General features: G+C 35.8%; 1 long non-coding RNA gene across 1 annotated transcript; it reads right to left on the reverse strand.

Moving 5' to 3' along the window:
* Positions 1–18,074: 18,074 nt before the first annotated feature.
* On the reverse strand, positions 18,075–18,682 carry LOC113337847. Its single transcript, XR_003354451.1, has 3 exons — positions 18,489–18,682; positions 18,333–18,404; positions 18,075–18,238 (listed from the first exon to the last, which is right to left on the reverse strand). It is a non-coding gene; the product is annotated as an uncharacterized LOC113337847 (long non-coding RNA).
* Between the last annotated feature and the right edge of the window lie 4,949 nt (positions 18,683–23,631).

The following is a 23,631-nucleotide window of genomic DNA, read 5'->3' on the forward strand; positions in this document are numbered from 1 at the left end:
TTGGATTGATTATACGTGATTCAACAGGGTATTGCAGGGGCATCGGAGGCAAATACTTCAATGGAGGAACATGCCCGGAGCAAGATGAATGCCTGGCCATGAAAGAAGCTATCTTATGGGCCAGAGATTGCGGCTTCAACAAAGTCATCTTAGAAAGTGACTGTGTTAATGTAATCAACTCTATCAAGACGACCAATCCTTCAGTTCAGTGGATGAACCAAGAAATTGTAGCTGAAATAAGACATATGTTATCTTTTGCCACCTATCTTTCGGTAAACTTTGTTAAAAGAACAACAAATAATGCAGCTCATGTAATAGCTAATGTCTCAAGGACTGACCGACTGTCTTTTGTTTATTTTGATAACATCCTAGACAAATTTAAAACTGCGATCAGGAATGATCAAAAAGATTGTCAACTTAAGTTATGTATTAAATTTTAAGTTATGAAATATTATCGGTGATTCGTATAAAAAAAAAACACTTTAATTGGATCATCCCATTTAACATTGAGACTAGTCAAATTGGTCAAAATCTTAGTAGCCCAATGTTTATTTCCCGTTGTATATGTCTATTAAACAAAGTGGTAAGTCCTAGGGTGGTAATTCGGTATATTTGCAATTCAAATTCAAAATCTAAAGTTTCTACATCAAAAATTCTTGAAAACATGATTAAACTTGTAGTGTGTCCTAAAAAATGGTGCTTGGATCTGTCATATAAATTTCACTTCTGTAAGGAAACGTATTACTTTGGTCGATAGGTCCGAAATAATCTTCACCACATTAAAATTAAAATAAATGTATATGCCGGTGGTCAAGAGAATCTATAAATAAATGCTTAAAAAAAAAGAATCTACAATTTAAATTAGCACTAGTATCTACAAATTAATTAGCTGGATTAATTTCCAAAGCTGCTTGAAGACGCTTGCAACAATGTATTGAATTATAGTGCAGGGCACTTGCACAATTGTATGGAGTTACTACCATACAACTTCTAAAAATTGAAGTGTTAACCAATTGCAAAAATGTATTGAGTTAAATAGCTTTAGTAAGGTGCCCAACATGCATTCCAAAATGGAAGGCTTTAGATTACTGATTAGTTACCTATGGATACATTGTTCTTCCACACTTACTCGTGCTCTTCACAAGTGTCAACTCCAACACTGTCTTGTAAGCCAAAAAGTGAACCACTGCCCTCTTCCTCTTTTGATTCTTCTTCCATGTTAGCTGTTATTAATGCTCTTAATTTTTTTCTTACACTTTCCTCCGACATCTCAGGTTTGTCTATTCTAGAGTACACCAAAGAAGTGATGTTATTTAGCTTGGAAACCTGATGTGAAAGAAAATTGTTGTTCTATCCTACTTATTTAGAGGAGGGCACATAACTTACTGATTAAGATAATTCACACTTCTTCGGAAAAAAATACTTAATGAGTTCGGCATGACATAATTAACAAAACACTAGATTACTAGTCAGTGTATAAGAAGAGTAGATGAGTTTGAGCTTTGTTGGGCCAGTTATACCGAAATGAGCCCATTTAGAACAACTTAAGTTAAGTGTGGACAAGCTATTGTACTTTGCGGGAAAAATGTGAGGATCCCATGAACGAACACGCAAATGATGCGGCTGAACAATACAACTCTTGCATAGAACATCAAGCAAGTGCAGCAAAATACTTTGTTAATCACCAGGCATAGATTGTGGATGCTATGTTTGCAAACAATATAATAGACTTAACTAGCCAAGATGAAATTAAGGCTTAGGCTTATAGGCACTCAACATATTGCCGTTTGAAATATGATAAGTGAGCTATGACCAACATTTGTTGCTAACATATAAGAAGCAGATGACCAGAGAGGCAAAAACCACCATGCTAAATGTTCTCAGTACTTATGATATTCAACTATAACAGCTGAAATTAGAAAAAAATACATATTGAATCATTGATAAATTCAGCTGAAATTCTTTTTAAAAAAATTGTTAGTGTATTAGGAAAGAAGAATGGGCACGAAAGATACAAGGAGACTTAGAAACTCTCCTTTATGTTGTCTCAGTAAGATCTTGACACGTAAAACTCATGGTAAAAAAGGCTTGATAACGAAAAAGTGTACAACGAGATAACTACGGAAAAAAATAGGCATGAAAGTCCTGTCGTAAACTAAGCAAAAGTATAACTTCAGTGAACTAGAAATCTTTTGTTCCCCTTCATTACCCAGTGAGAAATCTTTTGGCTGTATGTGAGAGTCCAAAAATAATTTGTGGGAAGTGAGCGCCTCATCTCGTGATAGAACTTTTAAGATGGCTCAATTCTAGTCACCTCAAGAATGGCAGAAGTATCACGCCGACATATCCAGGAAAAGAGAGTTCTGCTACTGATTGGGGATGACAGGTATATTGCCACAATTGAGGATTCATTTCGTGAGGGTTGGGGTTGAATTTTTTTTGAAGGAACACAGTCTTTTGGGTCACCAACCCAAAATATAACATAGCCAATATTAATTTCAACATCACGTTATTTCACGGGAACCTTCATTTATTTCGGTAAACAAAATATAAATGTGAAGTTAATTCACCATGAATCTTGAATTACAATTGTGTTATTTCAAAAACTGAAATTAAAACTTAAGTTGAAAACTGAATCATAAGAATATGAAATGAGAAATAATCGAAGACACATAAAACGCAAGAAACTGCACTGAACGACACAATAATAACCTTTCACTCCATATTTTTCATTTCTGTTATTAGTTATAACCCCAGCTATCAGAATCTCAGCATTTTCTATTATTCCTTATTACCATAGTCTCGTGAGTTCCAGTTCCGATTGAATTCATTATCCAAGCCTTAATTATTTTTATCTCTGCCTTCAATCTCCTCTGACATCTTAGCTAACATAATCTGTATACAAAGACGAAAATAAACTCAATAATTGCACTCGTTTTAGTATAGCTTCCTTTTTCATTCCTGTTTATCCTTTTTTGCGTTCAAAGATAAAAAAAATCTTAAATAGTTTATAAGCTACTAGATTTATCATACTTTTTGAAATACATGACACGCTTTTAGTACTCCGTTATTAAATCAGGAATTGAGCATGAGATGGGAGAACTAAACTGACTGCATGAAGGCATTTTTAATATTTGTGCGACTCCATACAATCTTCATAGTCGATGCAATGTCTTTCAAAAATGAAGCCAGTTACGAGGCATAATGTGGAGTATATTTAGATCGTGTTAATGTCGCATAGTTTCGATCTACCGATAGTTATACAAAAAAAACGTCAATTTGTTTTTGATCGAAAAACAACCGTCATGCATTTGCCCCAAAATTTTCCATATGCATCACCATACCGTATCAGGTAATTGGCAGTTATTTACAATAATATTGACGGCTACCCTCGGTTAAATTATACACAATGAGATAAAATGAAGTAAATTCTTTTGGATGTTAACGTTCAAGGGTGAATCATATAGTAGGTCTCATCACCGCGTCAAATTGCTAACCAGGTGATGGTAACTGTGTTCATGATCATCTTTGATTTCCACGAAGCATAACCAAACTTGTTAAGGTGTCCCAGATATTCCTATGTGTGAACCTAAGCTATTATCTTATACTCCACATTATGGTTCATGTAGTGGCAGCCAAAGTCAACCAACCTTAATTGCTTAATGGCACTTGCGAAATTAACAATTAACCAACCAACCTTAATTGCTGAATCATATAGATCAGACTATTATCTACAAATTAGTTGGATTGATTTCCAAAGTCAACCAGCCTTAATTGCTTAATGGCACTTGCGAAACTAACAATTAACCAACCAACCTTAATTGCTGGATCATATAGATCAGACTATTATCTACAAATTAGTTGGATTGATTTCCAAAGTCAACCAACCTTAATTGCTTAATGGCACTTGCTAAAATGTATGTATTATATTGCAGACACTTGCCCAAATTGGATTAAATTGCTTAATAGTGTAGCTAGCTGCATTACCAGAGCGAAGACTTTGTTTCATTGCCTTCCGAATTTTCCATAAATGCATTACGAGTCCACTAGAAAACCTATCCCGACACCCAGTATACATTCAAAATTCATTCCACATAATTAGTTTTTAGAAACAGACAATGAAACACCAAATTATTTTTTTCGATCTTCTTGTTGTTCTCTTCGATCTACATGGCAGAATCGTTAATTAATTGCCTAGTATATATATGAGAAATGACATCAGTACCGCAATATTTTGTTCTCTTACTGTATTTGATTATTTGATGTATTAGCAGATTTTAACTTAGAACGCGTAATTGGGGATAAAAAACTAATTGGGGATACAATTAAAAGACAAAAACGGAATTTAAATAGTAAATCAAGGTCACCCCCTATCCATGTATTTATACTAATTCCTAATCTACCCCTTATTAGTTGGATTTAGTGGCTAATCATAATTAGTTATGTTAATTGATTAGTTTGAAAATGATTAACATAAATCATTATCATTTTGGATAAATCATGATCTTTTTGAAGAAATTAGTGACCAAAAAGATGATTGTGAGTCTTCACGTCAGCAATAAACATGTCTTTTATGTTCAATCTTCTCCTGATGTAAATTTGGATTTATCATGAATGCACCTGGAAAACACAATGCCGGCATTGAAATAACTATGAATACCATGCCGGAACTACCAAAACCGGCATGATATTCATAGTTTCTTCAATGCCGGTTCATTGTATCCCCAATCTTACCATTTGTCGACTTTGTTTAGAAGGTGCACAGGAAACGGGTACTCCCACCAACAATGCCGGCATTGATCATCTTTTATCGAATACGCCGGCACCAACTGCCGGTTTACTGTATCGGTCAACAAACAATGCCGACATCAGGTTCTTAACTTGGCGAAGAGGTGGCGTTGGAGAAGACGAGTAAAGTGTAGGTAAAGACAAGCATTTTACTAACTATTTTGTAGCCAAACCTATTCACAGTATTACATTATTGTCCATACATATACATTCGTCCTATCTCGAAGTCTCTTGAAATCTTTCGCGTCTCAATTCTTACTAAGTTGATCGAGATCGTTTAGCAACCATTAGTCAAACGTAAAAATATGCTGGTGCACAAATTGGGGGAGAAAATGGTGTACAAGTAGCATGATTCCTTTGGTCTTGTATATAAAAGAGATGAACATATATACTACTACTTTCGATAATGATTGATCAAGATCTGCATTCCAAATACCAGCCAGCTAGCTTGGTAGCTAAAGAGCTAAACAGTCATATTCAAACATGAGATTATAAGCACCGCCGGCATTGAAAACCAAATGTCGAGCATGCCGGCACTATTTTCTTAAAATCTCACAACGCCGGCAGTGTAGAACTTTACTCCAGAAACTTCAAATTTTAAAACATATGTTCCGGCATATTGGTTTATAATATAAACAATGCCGGCACCAAAAATCGGAATGGTCTTCAATTAGAAATCAGTACCGGCACCAGAAATCGGCATGGCATTCATCAAAAAAACTATGCCGACAAACTGATACCAAAGGCACAAAAAAATCGGAATTGTCTTCAACTAGAAATCAGTACCGGCACTGGAAATCGGCATGGCATTCATCAAAAAAACAATGCCGACAACCTCTTCACTGCCATATATCAATTTTCGGTGTAAACACCGTCATATCAGGTTATTTGTTTGTTGCCAGTTAAATATTCGATCCAAGTATGACTCAGTCAATTAGAACCACTAGCCACTTCATCTTCTTTTCTGTATAAGCCATTGAAGTCTTCCATCTTCGCTTCATCTTGCCATGTAAACAACACCAGCGACCATCCTTATCGAGAAAAGGTTTCTTCGGAGGAATGTCCAATCTCTATGTAAGCACCAATGGAAACCCATTTAGTAGCATTACTTCACTCTGAATACAACCACCTTTGGGTGTTGAATGATATTTTTCTATCGGTTTTACACCTTCTGGTTGCGTCAGTGGGTACAAATTCACGTCGCTGTCAACGGAAACATTGAATGCAATATTGATCAATAGTAAAACGGTAAAGTAATGTGCAATTTAGATTTGACTAAATTTTGGATACAAGCCGGCATTGAGTAAGAAAACACGAGCATGCCGGCAACATCTCCGGCATTTATATTTCACAATAAACAGTGCCGATTGTAATGAAATTCGATCCAGAAAATCTCGCTTTGTTACTAACTCATTGTCGGCACTGATATGACATTGCAAAACAATACCGGAACAGTTTGCCGGCATGACATTCATATGAAATTCAACGCCGGTTCTTATTTCCGGCATGCTCGATAAAAAAAAGTTCAATGCCGGCACACTCAACTGACATTGCTCAGAATTTTTAATTTTTCCTCATGCTCTTCCAGCGTTGGTTTTTACTTGTTGAGCATGCCGATATTATAAGCCATAAAGAGTTGTGTGATGATTGATAAGAATAGCACATATATAAGCTTTAATAACATGTGTATACCCAATCACTCTACAGATGGTTGGTTGTGAAAGCACGTATCAATGTGAAAATTTACCAATTTCAAACAGATTGTTTGGATAAATCTCTGGCAGCACATAAAGATACCTAATGGACAATAGTAAAGGAAGAATGTAAATGTCAGTGTACAGTCATACAAAATAAGCTTAGCACGGGGTGTTTTTCGACGCCAGATGAAAAAACGAAAGAAACTAAATTACTAGGGAGGATTGGACCCGTCTCTAACAGTATTTATTTGAGAGTGAATTTCGTTCTACTACTAGCTCACTACCGGCACTGATATGAAATTGCAAAACTATGCCGGAACTGTTCACCGACATGGTATTTATATGAAATTTTATGCTGGTTCTTGTTGTCCGCATGGTCTTCAACATTAAGTCAATACCGGCATTGTATTCCTATAGAATTCTATGTCGGTTTTTGTTGTCGGCATGGTATTCATATAGAGTTCTATGCCGGTTTTTGTTGCCCGCATGGTCTTCAACATTAAGTCAATGTCGACAACGGTGATAAATGAAACTTTTCATATAAAATTTGCGATTCTAACCTAAACTCGCTACTTAAAATCAAGTATTTGTTCCGCTTTTGGTTTAAATTTGCATGGAGGCAATTTATTAGAATTGATCGATTGATGTAAAAAATTTCGATGATTTTTTTTCCGGTGATTAAAAGTTGCCGGTAGAAAGAAGGAAAGGGGAATATGGTTTTGATTTTTGTGTTTTTAGGATTTATATTTATTTTAGGTTCAAGGGTATCGTAGTCATTTCAGTAGGATTTTAATTGATGTAGAGGGCAGTTTAGTACTTTTGCACCAAAAAACGCCCCTTAACAACCACTACTGGGTGGGGAAGTAATTAATATCCCCAAATTAATTTTTTTATCCCCCAATTGTGCGCTCTTATTTTAATGTGTGCTGCTTTGAGTTGTAAATTGTGATTAATCCATTAATCCGTCTGGATGGGAAATCGGTCAAGTCGAATTCTGTCAGACGACCAAGTAATGGCAGGTTTGACAAATTGATATCTCTGATGTAGTACATCTTTCTCTGTATCAACAATGATTATTGATCCCTTTCTTCTGGATCAACTGTAACGGTTGACCTCATGCTTTTGGATCAACTATGACTGTTGATCCATTACGTCAGTTTAAGTTAGTTTGTTTCACAAGTATTTCCTTTTCTAGTTTTCGTCAAACTGTTTCCTTTAGTCAGTTCATGTGAGTTTATATAAAGGCTGGAACTCTTGCTTACAAGACACATCTTATTATCAATATTATTATCAAGTTTGTTTATCAATCTTTTGTCTTAGAATCTTGATCCTAGAATAAGTTTTCTATTAAGTTTCTGACGAAACTTAAGCCTATCCCTGTTACCCCTGTTCTGTGCTACACTAGTTGGTATTAGATACAGAGTTTTTCGACTTTTATCTAGAAACAGATCCTTTACACAGTTTCCGCAACAACTCAAAAACCCTAAATTTTTCAAAACAACCTACCTTGCGTTACAATGGGAGACAAGTTCGCACAAATTGATATTGATGCCATTGTCGAAGCTATTTGGGCCAAACTTTCCAGTAAAGAAGTACAAAAAAATTCATCATCTTCTAATGCTTTTGTAGCTGTTTCGGCTACGTCAGTTAGTGAAGACGAGAAGGAAGTTACTGTTACAATTTCATCTTCTGCTCAAGAAATTTTGTTATCATCTATGGGTGTTAAAGATGTTTCGACTACACCTGTTCCTAACGAAGGAAAAAATCAACTAGACAAAGCTTCGGTTGCTTCTCAAGAGATTAATGATAAACCTATTCCAACATCACAGTTTGAAGATTTTGTGGAATGTTTTAGACGGTTCAATGAGGTTCCGTTTGAACCATTTATTATAGTTTCTTCTCAAACTGATAAAGAAAATCATGTTCTTATGCAAGAAGAAAATATGGTCGGCGAAGAGGAGGAATCATATAACAATATAGATGTTTCATTATCAAATCATGAGGAGTTATCGTTTTCTGATGGTTCTATAGCTATTTCGGCCACAACAGGTGAGGATCCTACAAAAGAAACTTGGCCAAAGGATGACGAATATCAGCTGAATGGTAAGTCTTTGGATCTTAGCTTAATAGCTTCTGATATTGATATGCCTGTCTTATCTAGGGATGAACATAATCAAGTTATTGATCAACAGCATACACAAATAGTATTGCATACAAACCCTAGTAAGGCTAAACTCGTTGAGATAGCCAATGAGAATTATTTTGTATCGCCACCATATACTTCTGTAGATGTGTTAGTATCTCGATCTCAAGATGAAATTACTATAGGAAGTTATACCGGTAGACTATCTTTAGCAAAAAAGCTACTTTGGGATTTCAATAACGTCAAGTTTACAGCATATCCAAGTCTTGATATTCACATTGAAGAAACGTTTGTGCAATGGTCTACACCAAAAGGTATTGGGTGGAAAAATTTGTCTCTTTCACCTGCAGTTGAAGACTTAGGATTCAACGGTTTGTTGTTTCTTAATAGTTTGCCTAAAATTCTTCCTGTTGGGTTTCATTTTCGTGATGCTGCTGCATATGTCTATATTGGACGTTTACATCTAAGTCTAGGTGACTCTCCATATTTTCTAAGGTCAGTAGAACATCTTGTCAATCATGGAATTAATTATATATGTGACTATGATGTTGTGTTCATTACTGCTCGCAACCCAAGCACTATAGTTCAAGTTGATCAGAAGTATTGGCATGGCAACTTTAACATCTTTTCTTTGAGAAATCATGGAGGGCTTCTTTGGATATTTTATGTTCCTGCTATATGTATAAAGAATTACAGTGGGAGAATCCGTGGTCGAGTTCTCTCTAATACAGGGAAGAAAATATTAATTGGAGATCTTATAGTTGTAGATCTACCATCTGTGACAAAGATGGAACTATTCGTATCTAGTGAAGGATATGGCTCTTTGTACGATGACTGTTTAGAAAACACAAAACCAACCTGTAAAGGAGACTTTCGGTTAGAATGGAGTTGGTTTGTTGGACCTGTAAGCTTATCAAAGGTCGTTACTTTTTCGAGACACGTTTTAGTTAAGCAAATATGCATGTCTACAACTGATTTGTCACTTAATATCGTGGATGTGCATAAGTGGGATCGTAGAAAGGTTAGAGTCGAGGCTTACGTACCAGTGGTTGAAGAAATTGTGGTTAATTTACAAATGGGTGCAACAACGGAACTCACTCTTGATCTCATAAATTTTTTTCGTGTAAAAAGGTTGTTTTTGCTAGGAAAGGGAGTGACAGATTATATTTTCTTCACATACTACGATGAATCATTCCTTTGTCGAGTATGGCTTGGACCTGTATGTTTCTCAGACTACCATAAATCTTTGTTCGGCACTGCGATGGTTGTTTGGTGGCCTGATGAATGCAAGCGTCTACTTGTAGTTGTACCAGTTGATGGACCTTGGAGTGATATGAGGTGTTACTTAGATTACACAATTCCAAAGATAATTCGAAGGGACGATTCTCTATCCAAGATATTTGGAGTTCGGATGGCTTTTATAGCATGTATGATGCTTTATGGAAGAATTTTATTAGGAGCATATTCCGAGTTCAGTTTTCAAATCATGACTAAGATTTTCATAGAAGCAACATCCAATATCGACTACAGTACTATTCTAGAGAATCATTGTGTCGATCAAGGAAGTGTGATTATTCGAACTGGTGATTTCGTTGAGGAATATTTTCCTATCTTTTTCCGGTTCTTCGAATTATTTTCGTCAATCCTTGTGAAAGCAGCGACATATCTGCTCTTCTTCGTGATTAGAATATGGTACCTGGTGGTGAACATGCATTCAGTATTCTCTTCTACACTTTGGGCCTGCAATAACAAAGATATTTTTAGAGTTTTTCTTGCTTGGATTGAGAAGTTTGATGAACTCGAGACATGGAACAGCCGAACATCTTGTTTTCAACACGTTACTTGGGAACCTGAAGGAAATTCTTCATTTATCATGCTCAGTAATGGTGTTGTTGATGAAGAGCTAGCTATTTTTGAACTAGGTAAGTTCGAGAAGATCTTAATGTTTACCAAACATGGTGTCGATGACGGTATTATTCTTCAAACTGGTAGAGGAAGGCTTAGAAGCAATGTCTCTTTCATTGAGCCTACATTTTTCCCTCTTAGTCTAGATGCTCATGAATGGAGTTTTCGAGCTGTTTATGGTGAACATCACTTGCAGCACGAACAAGGAGTGGTGAGAAGAGAATCTGTACCAGGCAATTTATGTTTTTCTAGCTATATTGCTCGGTTTAGCAAAATTGGTCGGTACCTTTTGGTATCTCTAGTGTTTGGATTACCAAGCTGTTCTGCTTTTTGCGAATATACTAGTCATATTGGGACTAGAAGTAATGATCCACGTAACATCCAGGACGAAGATAAACATCAGGAACTGTTGACACCTTTACTCCTAGATGCAATCCAAGGAGACAGTAAAAATGTAAAATTCTTGATTGAGAAGAACTCTCTTGTGAAGTTTCCGGCAACAAGAAGCATAAGATGGACAGATGCACATTTCACCCATGTCGTTGCATTTGACATCCAACCACCTGCGAGTACTGAACTAGAGCTGTTGACAGTATATTATATCGGGTTTGATGAGCTGTTGTCGTCACAAATATTTTGCTCTTCTTGGTGGGATAGTACACATACCAACCATGGCCGTAAAGGACGAGGTGGACATATTTGGTGGGGTGTATTCCATAAGGGATCAGACCTGGTTAAAGTACGAAATTTGGGAGTTGTACAAGTGATGCTTAAATCCAGCGATAAATTGTTTGGCAAACAAGTTTCGAAGCACCTCCACACCTATTTGGGTACCAGAAAGTTTAATTCTTGCATTAATCACCTGGACTCAGGTATCGTAAATTCTCAAGAGACTATCGTGGATTATCTAAGAAGCCTTTCCAACGACGGAGACCAAGAATCACCAAACTTGGAATCGAACAAGAGTGCATTTGCCGGAATTGTACGAGGGACTGATACTGGAACGGTTATGTTAACTGCAATGGTTTCAATATTCTCTGCGAGAAAATTTTTGGACGACGCCTGAGGTATAGTATCTAAAACTAAAAGTTATGAAATCTTATTTTCCTTACCTGAAGTAAGCATAGATGGGCAGAGATACATGACACTCAGCGCCATTATTTTTATTGGATATTACAACTCATGGTTAGAAAAGATGGTTGAGCACGTCAGTTTCATGGAGCTAAGAGAAGAACTCCACAATAATGGATACACTATGAGTGGGATTGAACCGATTAATACAGATGGTGAACGGTTCAATGACATGATTAATTCCCCATTCTTTTCTCGACCTACTTCTACGTCGCCACTTGCGACAATTATAGACGACACTGTGGACGCCAGACGATATGTAGAAGATAGAAGACTTGGTTGGTGGATAATATTTTTAAACAGAAATGTTGATACTACAACTGAAGAAATATTTTTGGACCAGCGAAGAAACAAGTTAATTTATTATGCTTTCAAAGGAGTAGATCAGAACTTGGAAGACACAAATGTTATTCTCATGGAAGTCGTTGCTGGTATGGTTTTCGTTACCAACACTAGTGACGTGAATTTTGTCTTTGATCGTTGGAAATTTAAGCACAACTCTTCTCGTACTTTGAGAAAGATTTCTTGATGCTTCGGTTTATGATCTCTAGAACTACAAGTTTTGTGTTTGATCGTGATAAGTCGGTAAACGTGATATCTACATTTTTCATGGAGGAAAAGAACTCGTATTTTTTGATGACAACTCGAAGTCTAGAGTAATATATGGAGAAAATAAAATTTTTCTTATTAGCTAATTCGAGGGCGAATTTCTTTCAAGAAGGGGGACTGATGTAGTACATCTTTCTCTGTATCAACAATGATTGTTGATCCCTTTCTTCTGGATCAACTGTAACAGTTGACCTCATGCTTTTGGATCAACTATGACTGTTGATCCATTACGTCAGTTTAAGTTAGTTTGTGATACAAGTATTTCCTTTTCTAGTTTTCGTCAAACTCTTTCCTTTAATCAGTTCATGTGAGTCTATATAAAGGCTGGAACTCTTGCTTACAAGACACATCTTATTATCAATATTATTATCAAGTTTGTTTATCAATCTTTTGTCTTAGAATCTTGATCCTAGAATCAGTTTTCTATTAAGTTTCTGACGAAACTTAAACCTACCCCTATTACCCCTGTTCTGTGCTACACTAATCTTTGTCCCCGTACGACTCAGACTTGTGCTCTATGTGAGACTCTAAGTCAGCTACACCAGATGAAATTTTGATTTTATATTCTCTCTCCAACTTGGGGATAAATTATCTAATTATTTCATCACTTATTATTGTACTATCACTCCTTTGTTTTTTTTTTTTGATCCTTTGTTGGTTGTTTATAATTATTATCCTCAAAAAGGTCACTTTAAGAAACAAACCGATTGACATTTACATGTAATATGTTACGGCTGTTAAGGGCAACTAGATTTATGCCCGTGCTATGTAACAGGCATTTTTTTTCTTTTAACTTGGTGTGCCCGTGGCTTTGTCCCGCCCCGTGGCGACTGGTGTCCTTAGCTCAAAAATCTTTTTAGTATTATCACCCTCCAAAACCGAGTTTGACAGAGTCCTCGCAACCCTCCAACACCTAAAGGAAGGAGATTATTTAACAAATAGCACCAAAATTAACAATATGTTCAAATTTGTGGCATCTCAAAAGGCAAGCTTAATCATATCTAGATCATCTCAAGGTGATGGTAATTTTAATAAAACTTAGTACAAAAATGAACTCATGAATATCTTCACAAAAAATGTTTGGTAGCCAAGTTGCAAGAACATTGGAGAGGACTGTCGGTTTAGGATATATTGGCGGAATTCTGTTTTTTGATCATTTACATGTGTTTTTAAGCAAAAGAAGAAATTAGTTCACAGAAACATGTAGTACATAGTTATGTTGAAGTCTTCTAATCTAGTCAACAAAATTAGCAGAGACAACTTCCATAACCTCGCAACATATTTAATGTAACCCCCATATGCCAAATTGCTTCATAACTATATATGGTTCTTAATCTCCATTGACTATGTCAACCAATGGATATATTAAGTTCCTGTGCAAATAAATGCATCTAAACTAGATCTAATTCCACGCATGATAAGTATATATAGTGCGGCAAGGAGACTATACAAAGAGAAGTAAAAAGCATCGCCTTAATATGGCAAGTTGCATGGTAACTGTGTCTTGCATTAGGCGGCCAAGTTAAATTTTGGTACCCAGCTCAGTCCAATCTCTTGCATAGCTCTGCTGGTGATCAAAAGAGAGACTCAATGGTATAAGGTAATTTTCCTGACTTTATAATCAACTGTATCGAGTAGACAACAATCTTTGTAGGAGGTAGAAAGTTTGGTGTCACCCGCACAGAAATTCTGAGAACATAATGATGGAAAGACTTTTCAAGGCATGTTTGAAGATGTAAACCACCAAAAAGTATTTACAGATGGAAAGTTTTAAAGAGAAATACTCAGTCATTGAAGTTTGTATTTGCACTCATTGTTAGTATTGTATTTGCGGCAACATTTACAATACCCGGAGGTACATTCAGCGACAATGGTATCAATAACAGAGGCATCCCAATTTTCATGCAAAAAAGATCATGCATCGTGTTTGTAGTAGCAAATGCCTTCTTAGCTTTACATTTGTTTTGATAATTAAGTGTTTAATGTTTTGTCATGGGTAAGCTTATCAACTCATTCACGTAAGTGTTTAAAGTTTTGTCATGGGTTAGCGGAGATTACCATTCACTTCAGAGTACGCCACCTCTTTGCGCGTTCCGGATTAGCTAATTCAATCTCAGCAAGTTAACATTAGACTGTGTCTTCTCCAACTCAGCAACAACAAACTTGCATGTTTCAACCTCCTAGAGACTATGTACTGTAATGAGGAATAGACATCGTTAGAAGAGTAGCAGGATCAAAGCTCGTTAAATCCTCCCTACACGCAAGACCCCAGTGTTCAATTAGTCTGTTTTTTTCACACAAATATTTGTTAGGCATCCATGGAGTTAGAATCTAGAATAAATAGAAGAAAAAAAATGTTGTGAATATAACACATACACACCTTGACCTCAACAATAAATATACCAATCGTCTTTCTGCTATGGGTTCTCCGTTAGTCAATTTAATATACCAAAACTTTCCTTTCCTCAGTACCACTCATTTCATTCCCCGCCGTCAATTAGTCAAAAACCCTTATCACCTGATTTTTAAAAGATCTTCTAAAATATATATACTGGAGGTGGTTCCAAATCATCAGAATTCTGAATCAACATTAGGACTTATAATTCTATGTTTATGTTTACCTCGTTAAGGGCCAAAGTGAAGAAAACTCATAACGACGGTTCAGCACCATGGGTATTTGCAATGCATGGCCAAAATCATCACTTCATCGGTTTTTTGTTGCCATTGGATGATAAGTTTCCTGCATATTGTCAACTATACTTGATAGAATTGCTGCGCCGAATAAAGAGTTACTGGCGAAAGAACCCAGCAAAAATAAAATATCCTCACGAACTTACTCGAGTATCACGAATAGCAACTTTGTAGCTATTGCTATTCAGTAGCAGCCTCATCCAAGCTTTCAATCACCGACATCTTATTTGCTCTGGACAGCAACATAGAACAAACACTAATGAGAACATAGAACATTGGAAAATGTAAATGGCGCATTAAACCACTTAGTAACCATGAGATCCAGCTAGTATACTTCACCTTAGAAAACGGCTGCCATATTTCGGCAGCTTGCATGGTTTAATCTTTCGACTTGCATCCAAAAAAGGCCAATTCCTTTTTTTGGCACGGATCCCTGATTTGAGATGTTTTTTTTTTTTTGGGGTCAACGATTTCCGTTTTTAACAGGATTTCGTTTTAAGAGTTTCACTTTTTTAGAATTCACTTTTTTTTCCTTTTTTACATGATTTCGTTTTTTAGAGTTTACTTTTTAAGAATTCACGGTTTTTTTTTTAGTTTATTTATTTAACGGTTTGGAAATGAGTTTTGTCTACCTTTACTAAAGTATAGTTAAGTACAGGAGTAAACACGGCGTAACCAAATAATTCAAGCTTAAATTCTAACATAAGTATTGTTTATCTACTTTTTTTTAACATCGTTACAAACGGAAAGTTAAGTATTTAATGTATCCAAATTATAACCAAATTTTAATTATTACATCCAATAGAGTTATGCCAAGTGTCCTCACCAAAGCTTCTGCATTAGAAAAGGTCTTTCTAGGCCAATAGGAAGCGAGGGTTTCATCACCGTTTAACGTGAAACCTTTATTTATTTTGGCCTTTAAGGGGGAAGATTCTTATGGCAATGAGCAAATTTATTTTTTTTGTTGAGCCATGTGGATGAACAAATTGTGTTTTCCACTATAGAAAACTATAGCAAAATGAACAGATTTGGTTTTCCAGGGCCCACTAATATTTTGTTTTTAATAACGGGCCCCTAGCTCAGCTGGTCATCCCCGTTCCCCAAAGTTTAATGCGCTCCAGGAGGTCCCAGGTTCGAGTACCCAATGGAGTAATATTGCAGGAATTAACATGGAAGGTAGTGTTAGTTTGCCCCCCTTGTGACACAATCTCAGCCCCCTCCCGCCGTTTCGGCTCCCTTGGCTAGGTTACCCATGAGGCTCGCTGGTAGGTTAGCACAACAACCTGTTCAATTAATGTAATAGTATGTCGTTGGAGCTTAGCTTGTTAGGCTTCCAACTAGTTTCATGTAATAATTATAATAATAATAATAACGGGCCCTAGCTCAGCTGGTCATCCCCGTTTCCCAAAGGTGATGCGCTCCAGGAGGTCCCAGGTTTGAGTCTTCCATGGCGTAATATTCCAGGAATTATTATGGACGCTAGAGTTCGCTTGCCCCCTTTGTGACACAATCTCGCCCCCCAGTCAGCCATTTCGGCTCCCCTTGGCAAGGTTACCCATGAGGCCCGCTGGTAGGCTAGCACAACAACCTGTTAATTCATGTAGTAGTACGCCGTTGGAGCTTAGCTTGTTAGGCTTCCAACTAGTTATGTAATCATCGTTATCCAATAATAATAATAACTTTAAAAAAAAAATAAAAAAAAATAATATAATAATAATAATTGTTAAAGATAAAATATAAAATATAATATTTAGGTGAGATAAAATAGAATGAAGTGAGATAAATAGGATAAAGTGAATAAAAAAATATAAAAGTAATTGTTGGGAATCAGGAATTGTACTGGCCTACTGGGCGTATGAGGAATAGCCGCGGGCGGTGGAAGAAAATTCGCCAGCGATTGACGATGGCCCGCGAGTTTCTGACCCAAACGGCAGCGCCTGTGCCACGATCTCCCGACCTTCCGTCGAGCGCGCGCCTGTTCTTCCATCTCACTCAACAAACCAACAAATGTGTTGGTTTGTTGGTTTGTCCATCCGCTTTTGATGTTTGTGGAATATATATTGTGATCAAAATCAACAAATCCTTGTTTTGTTGAGTCCATAGAAACTGCTCTAAGGAACACAACTGGGTTTTTCGTATAGATGAGTGAAAAAAAAGAAGGTATGGTTGAGCTTGAGAACATAATACATGCATCGCTAATATACTATCCTTCCATATATATATATATAAAATCAAAATAGGAATTGATGTTTAAGCCTTTGGATTTTAAACGCTCTACTTCTACTCTCTTAGGCCTGGTACTGGTTAGTGCGGATTTTATGGACGATTCAGTCCAAAATAATATTTTTCAATTACAAACACTACAAGAAAAGTTGGATTAAGCGACCAGTCATTTTTGGTTGGAAAAGCCCATATTGAGTCGCTCTAACCCTTAAAGCGACTTAATTTGGCTCTCGCTCTCGAGTTGCAAAAGGTGGGATTTCTACAAGTCTAGAGCAGCTAGGAAATCGCTTTAGTAATCAAGCAATTATCACATAGCGTCTTTTTTCTTAATTGCTTCATGGCTAGACCGACCTTCCTAGAGCAAGCAAAATAGTGATCGCTTTAAAGCTAGACCAACCAAAATACAACAAGCAAAATAATGATCGCTTTAAAGCAAGACCAACCAAAATACAACAAGTGAAACACTGATCGCTTCATAGATAGACCAACCATAGTAGAACAAGTGAACCTGAAGTTTGGTCGCTTACATTTTTGAGCTACCAAACTTTTTGCCCGGAAGTATCTAGCCGATTTCGATTTAGATAAATCCCAAATTGAAATTAAAATGAAACTTACAATTAAAATTGATACTAAAACAAATTATGAACCAAATTAAAAACTGAATCAAGTTTTATTATATCACATAGATCAATTTACATCATTTCTTAAAAAAAAGACAATCTTTACACGAACAAAAAGATCAAAAATACTAACCAATCATTTCTTTAAAAAATGATGATTACGATTTCCTAAACAGGCCTAAAAAGGAAAATCAATTGAGTACAATAAAATTAAGCCCAAAATTAAACAAAATCAAAAGATAAGATACTTAGCAAATCCTTTGGGAGCATGTTATTCAACTCTAATTCGATTAAGAAACAATTATTAGAAAACGAACCAACTTCTACTTGTTCTTCTCCTCCTCTGTAATTCATCTTCCATTTTCTTCTGCCCTCTTTTCCACCTTCTTCTTCTCAATCCCCTTCTTTATATCCTCCTCCACTTGGTTCCCCTGTTTACACCAACAATTACAGAATCAGTACAAAAATTAGAAATCAAAAATTAAATTTCTATAATCAAAATCAACCAAATCAAAAGGAGAGAACCTCGTCAGAGCTGTCAATGTAAGAGTTTTCCACTGTTCTTAAGTATGATTTTGTTGCACCCCTCAACGTAATCTACATCAAAAAAACAGACATCAATTTCACTTAAATCTTCACTTCATCTCAACGTAATCTACATCAACAAAACAGGAATCAAACCCTTAATCTTTTGATTTTGTTGCACCCCTCAACGTAATCTACATCAACAAAACAGACATCAAACCCTTAAATCTTCACTTCATCTCAAGTTCACCTCAAACCCTTGTTTCTTGAAATCTTACAGACATCAATTCCCTAATTCCATTACAGATTCATCTTCTACAACATCAACGAGATCAGTTCTTCCCTCTTTTCTCGATCATTAGAAGCATAAACATTGTCAGAATATGAAATAGATATCTTTTTAGATTAAGAGAGGTAGGGAATGATCTAGGTGTGTCTATTAGAGGTGGTGTTAATACGAGTACGTGATTTGATTCAGAACCAGAAGAACATGTAAATCCGATGATATAAATTAGGGTTTTGGGGATGAGTTCAAGATGAAGTAAAATAGAGAAATCAGTGATGAAATTAAGGGTTTCCACTTGAACTAAAGCTAGGGTTTGTGAGGATTCAGTATGAAATCGAAAAGAGAATCAGGGATTTGGGAAATCAGTGAATTAAGGTTTCGTGGAATTGTTCAAAGGAATATGTAGAAGATAAAATTGAGAGTCTTCGGGGAAGATTAGAGATGATTTTTTACTGAAATATAGATATGGAAGAATCGAGTTTTGTGGTGAAGATTCGAAGCAATTGAAGCTAACGAAACTTGGGTTAAGGTTTTTTTTTCTAAGGGAGCGGAAGATGAGAGACGAGAGAAGTGAATGAAGATAAGTGAGAGAAAAAAATATCGTTTTATCTAAAAGAATTTGAACGGATAAGATGTGGTAGGATGGGGTCATACGGATTGTGAAAATATTTGGACGGTATAGATTTAAGTAAAGAGTGTCATACGGATCAAGGCAAGTGTGTTTTCTTTGTGCTTTCTCTTTGTGTTAATACGAACTCATGTTTTCGGTTTAATTATCAACCTTCGACATAAAAAAAATCCAGGAAAAATATTAATAAATTTAGCACATTGTTATCGACATTCTGATATAAAAAAATCCAAAAAATGTATAAGAATGAATTGGGAAAATGAAAAATGAATTCGATAATTGGTATGTTTCTTTGTGTTTTTGTGCTTTCTCTTTGTGCTTACGGTTTGAATTTCGACTATTCGCATTGGTCATGAAGTAATTTTGACAAGTCATATAGGTCATGAAGTAGCTTTAGTTCACACTGGTAAACTCTATAAGAATGAGTAATCAGTCATTAGCCAACGCTCGTTCTTCTTTGCATAGCTCCTTCATCTTCTTAAACGTAGAGTATTGAATTGGTGAGAATACAGACAGAGAATTAGAGTTTCATACCTATCCACAAAAATACAAACCCTATAGATGCAAAGAATGAATCCTAAAAGGATTTCATAAATTAAGATTTTCTTTAGGATGTTGATACGGATTGCATAAATTAAGCGACGGTGTAAATTCGTTTTAGGACGCTCATACGGATTGAGAAGCTTGTGTGTTTCTCTTTCTGCTAGTTCAAACTCGTGTATTCGATTTTATTATCAACTTTCCATATGAAAAAAATCCAAACAATACATCAATAAATTTAAGATATTATTATCGACCTTCAATTAAAAAAAAATTCCAAACATATATGGGAATGAAACAGAAAAAATAAGAAAGTGTGTTTTCTTTGTGCTTTCTCTTTGTGCTTTTGTGCTTTCTCTTTGTGCTTCCGGTTTGAATTTCGATTAGTCACATAGGTCATGAAGTAATTTTGTCTGTCAAACAGGTCATGAAGTAGCTTTAGTTCACACTGTTAGACTCAAGAAGCATAAAAACTATGAACCAAGAAGCTCCGGCAGGATTCTGACTTCAAACTTAGCAGGATACATCATCGAAATCGATAAATATGAAGCTCAATGTCGATTCGAACTTCAAATGTGGTATAACGGCATACAAACTATGAACCACGAAGCTTCGGGAGGGTTCTGACTTCAAACTTAGCATGACATATCATCAAAATCGATAAATATAAAGCTCGGTGTCGATCCGAACTTAAAATGTGGTATAATGGCATACAAACTATGAACCAAGAAGCTTCGGCGGGGTTCTGACTTCAAACATAGAATAATACATCATTGAAATCGATAAATATGAAGCTCAGTGTCGATTCGAACTTCAATATGCGATATAGCGACAAACAAACTATAAACCACGAAGCTCTAGAAGGATTCTGACTTCAAACTTAGCAGGATACATCATCGAAATCGATAAATATGAAGCTCAGTGTCAATTTCTTCATATTTATCGATTCCGTGATGTATCATGCTAAGTTTGATGTCAGAACCCTCCCGGAGCTTCTTGGTTCTTAATTTGTTTGTAGTTATACCACAATTGTAGTTCAAATCGACACTGAGCTTTATATTTATCGATTTCGATGATGTATCCTCATAAGTTTGAAGTCCGAACCCTCCTGGAGCTTCTTGGTTCATAGCTTGTATGCCGTTACACCACATTTGTAGTTCATGACCAGTATGACTACTCAAAATTGCTTCATGACCTATGTGATTAGTCGAAATTCAAATCTGAAGCACAAAGAGAAAGCACAAACTGACAAAGAGAAAGCACAAAGAAAAATCACTTTCTTATTTTCCTTCTACATTCCCATATATTTTTCGGAATTTTTTTATAACTGAATGTCGATAATAATATCCTAAATTTATTGATACATTTTTTGTTTTTTTTTTTCGTATCAAAAGTTGATAATAAAATCGAATACACGAGTTTGAACTAGCACAAAGACAAACACACAAGCTTTCCAATTTGTATGAGCATGCTAAAATGAATCTACACCGTCCGTTAATTTTTGTAATCCGTATGATACTAATCCGACCAATAGAAAAGTAGAATAACAATCATGATCCGTATGCCATTAATCGGACCAATAGGAAACTAGGATAACAATCATGTCCCTATGACATTAATCTAACCAATAGGAAACTAAAATGTATAATCCACGGATATTAATCCAAAAGGAAACCTCGTACGGATTGCCAACTTTATCCGACGTCCACAAGTTCATTTTGAATTAGAAAACTTTCTGGGCAGCAAAATTTAATTGTTTTGAATTAAAGGGGACTTTCTGGCGGCAAAATTCCACCACTTTTTGTAAAGAAGTTATTCCAGCTAAGAGCCACTAGTATTTCGGTCCCAATAAAAACTTAGTAGTTGACTAGTTGACTGCTTTTATATCCTTCACGTGTTAGCTTGAAAAAATTATTTGCTGAACTGGGACCAAATGGTACAACGGCAAGGTAACACCTAACAACCAACAACATTTCAATGGGATGATATCCTTATTTTAGAAAATTTACCATTCATTTTCTCTGGATCGGTTTTACTACCATTCATTTTTTTTTGGAACATCATCGAGAGGTACAAATCATTTGCTAGCTTGGGATGCATGTATCCTTAATTAAGATAAATCTTACTCACCAACAAACTAATTCTTCTTATTAGTTACATGAGCGTATAGAATGGCCAAAAAAAAAAACTTAGTAAATAAATCACCAATTGTATGATATGACTTCTCTTTGGTAGAGTGGTGGCTGAGACTATTGGTAGCTGAGATAAGATTATACCAACCAAATATTTTTTGAATTTCTGCCCTATGATGGCTCAAAGCAAGTAGCGACTCAAGTATTTTTGTAGCTGTTGTGGATAACTTGAAAAAGTGATGTAGCAATCATACACCTTTATTGGTCGCTTGAAAACAGTGGAAATAAATTTACAGCGAGTAAACTATCTGTTGGTTGCAAACTTGGTTGCTTAACCATTAAAGCGACCAAAACTTCGGGCTCTTGCTAAGATTTTGGTCGCTTAAACCATGTTATCTTGTAGTGAAAAATGACCTTCATAATTTACAATTTAGTGCAATTATTTACAGTGTAAATCAGAGTGACTCATGATGATGACAATAATTTAAACAACATGAAAATAATTTGAACACAATTTATCTTTCAAACCACTCGTCCAAAATGCATAAACTTCTTATCTTTTGAAAGCTCTCTGCGAGATCCATAGAGTACCCATATGACTGTAAATTTCATTATTTAAAATTCTAATTTTTGCTTTATCGTTATGTTATCTGTACAAAAAATATACACATACATAAAATTTGGTTACTTAATACACAAAATTGGTCAATTAACTCAATAACGACAATTTCTGGGTGAAAAAGACATGTAAGATATTGTTTAAATGGACGAGAATCTAAAAATAACCAGGATGTAAACAGTTTCATCCTACCCATTTTCAAATACTTTTTCTTATTTTTAATTTACATCAGGATGCATCCAGTTTCCCCCTAGCTATTTTTTAAGTTTAAGCACGGATGAATCCAGAGTCATTCTTGTTATTTTTGTTGGTGTCCATTCCACCCATACTAATTTTTACTCGTCCCTTAGAACCATGTTTTAAACATATTTGGCAATTGACCCAATTTCTCTACTTAATAAGCTTATGGTTGCGTAAATGAAAAGGGTGCACATGTGAGAAAAAATGACTCATAAGCTATATGCTAGAAACAATTTTTTATCAAATAGAAAAGATAAAGTTGGTCAATTATCCATATTTTACTGCACTTTATTCTTATGTTTATCTTTCTTTTCATTGGCTCATCTCTTCTGTGAATCCTTGAAGGTATTTATGCTTACCATCTTTCCCTATAATCCTTTAAATGTACTCCTGGGTCTGGTTCACTCATGGGTCCTTGGAGTGGGTAGAGGAACCAACTAGCCAAGATACTTGTATAGCGTTCAGAAACAAATTTTTCCCTCGCATGGGGCAACATGTGATGTGTATACTTTGAAATGGTTCTATTGGGGGTAGTCTTGGCTTGTGGGTCTGGCTGATGAGCCCCTGAGCAGCATCCTACATGTTTGTTTGTAAAGTCATCCTTAACGGAAATAACAATCAAATTTCCATGGAGATATTAGGAAGTTAGTTTAGGTGTTGAATTCAGATTTGGGAGAAGAATGTTGTTATCCATGTTAACATGTCAATTTTGTTAGTATAATCTCAATAAAAAGTTGCATTTTTTTACTACTATTCTGCATTTTAGTAAGCCGCTAGCCGGATTCTCTAATACAATTATCTTGAAAGCCATAAGTTATAACATATCATTATGCTGCACATTCTGGCCGAGGTGT

Source organism: Papaver somniferum, unplaced genomic scaffold (genome assembly GCF_003573695.1).
Source record: "Papaver somniferum cultivar HN1 unplaced genomic scaffold, ASM357369v1 unplaced-scaffold_18, whole genome shotgun sequence".
Classification (NCBI taxonomy): Eukaryota; Viridiplantae; Streptophyta; class Magnoliopsida; order Ranunculales; family Papaveraceae; genus Papaver; species Papaver somniferum.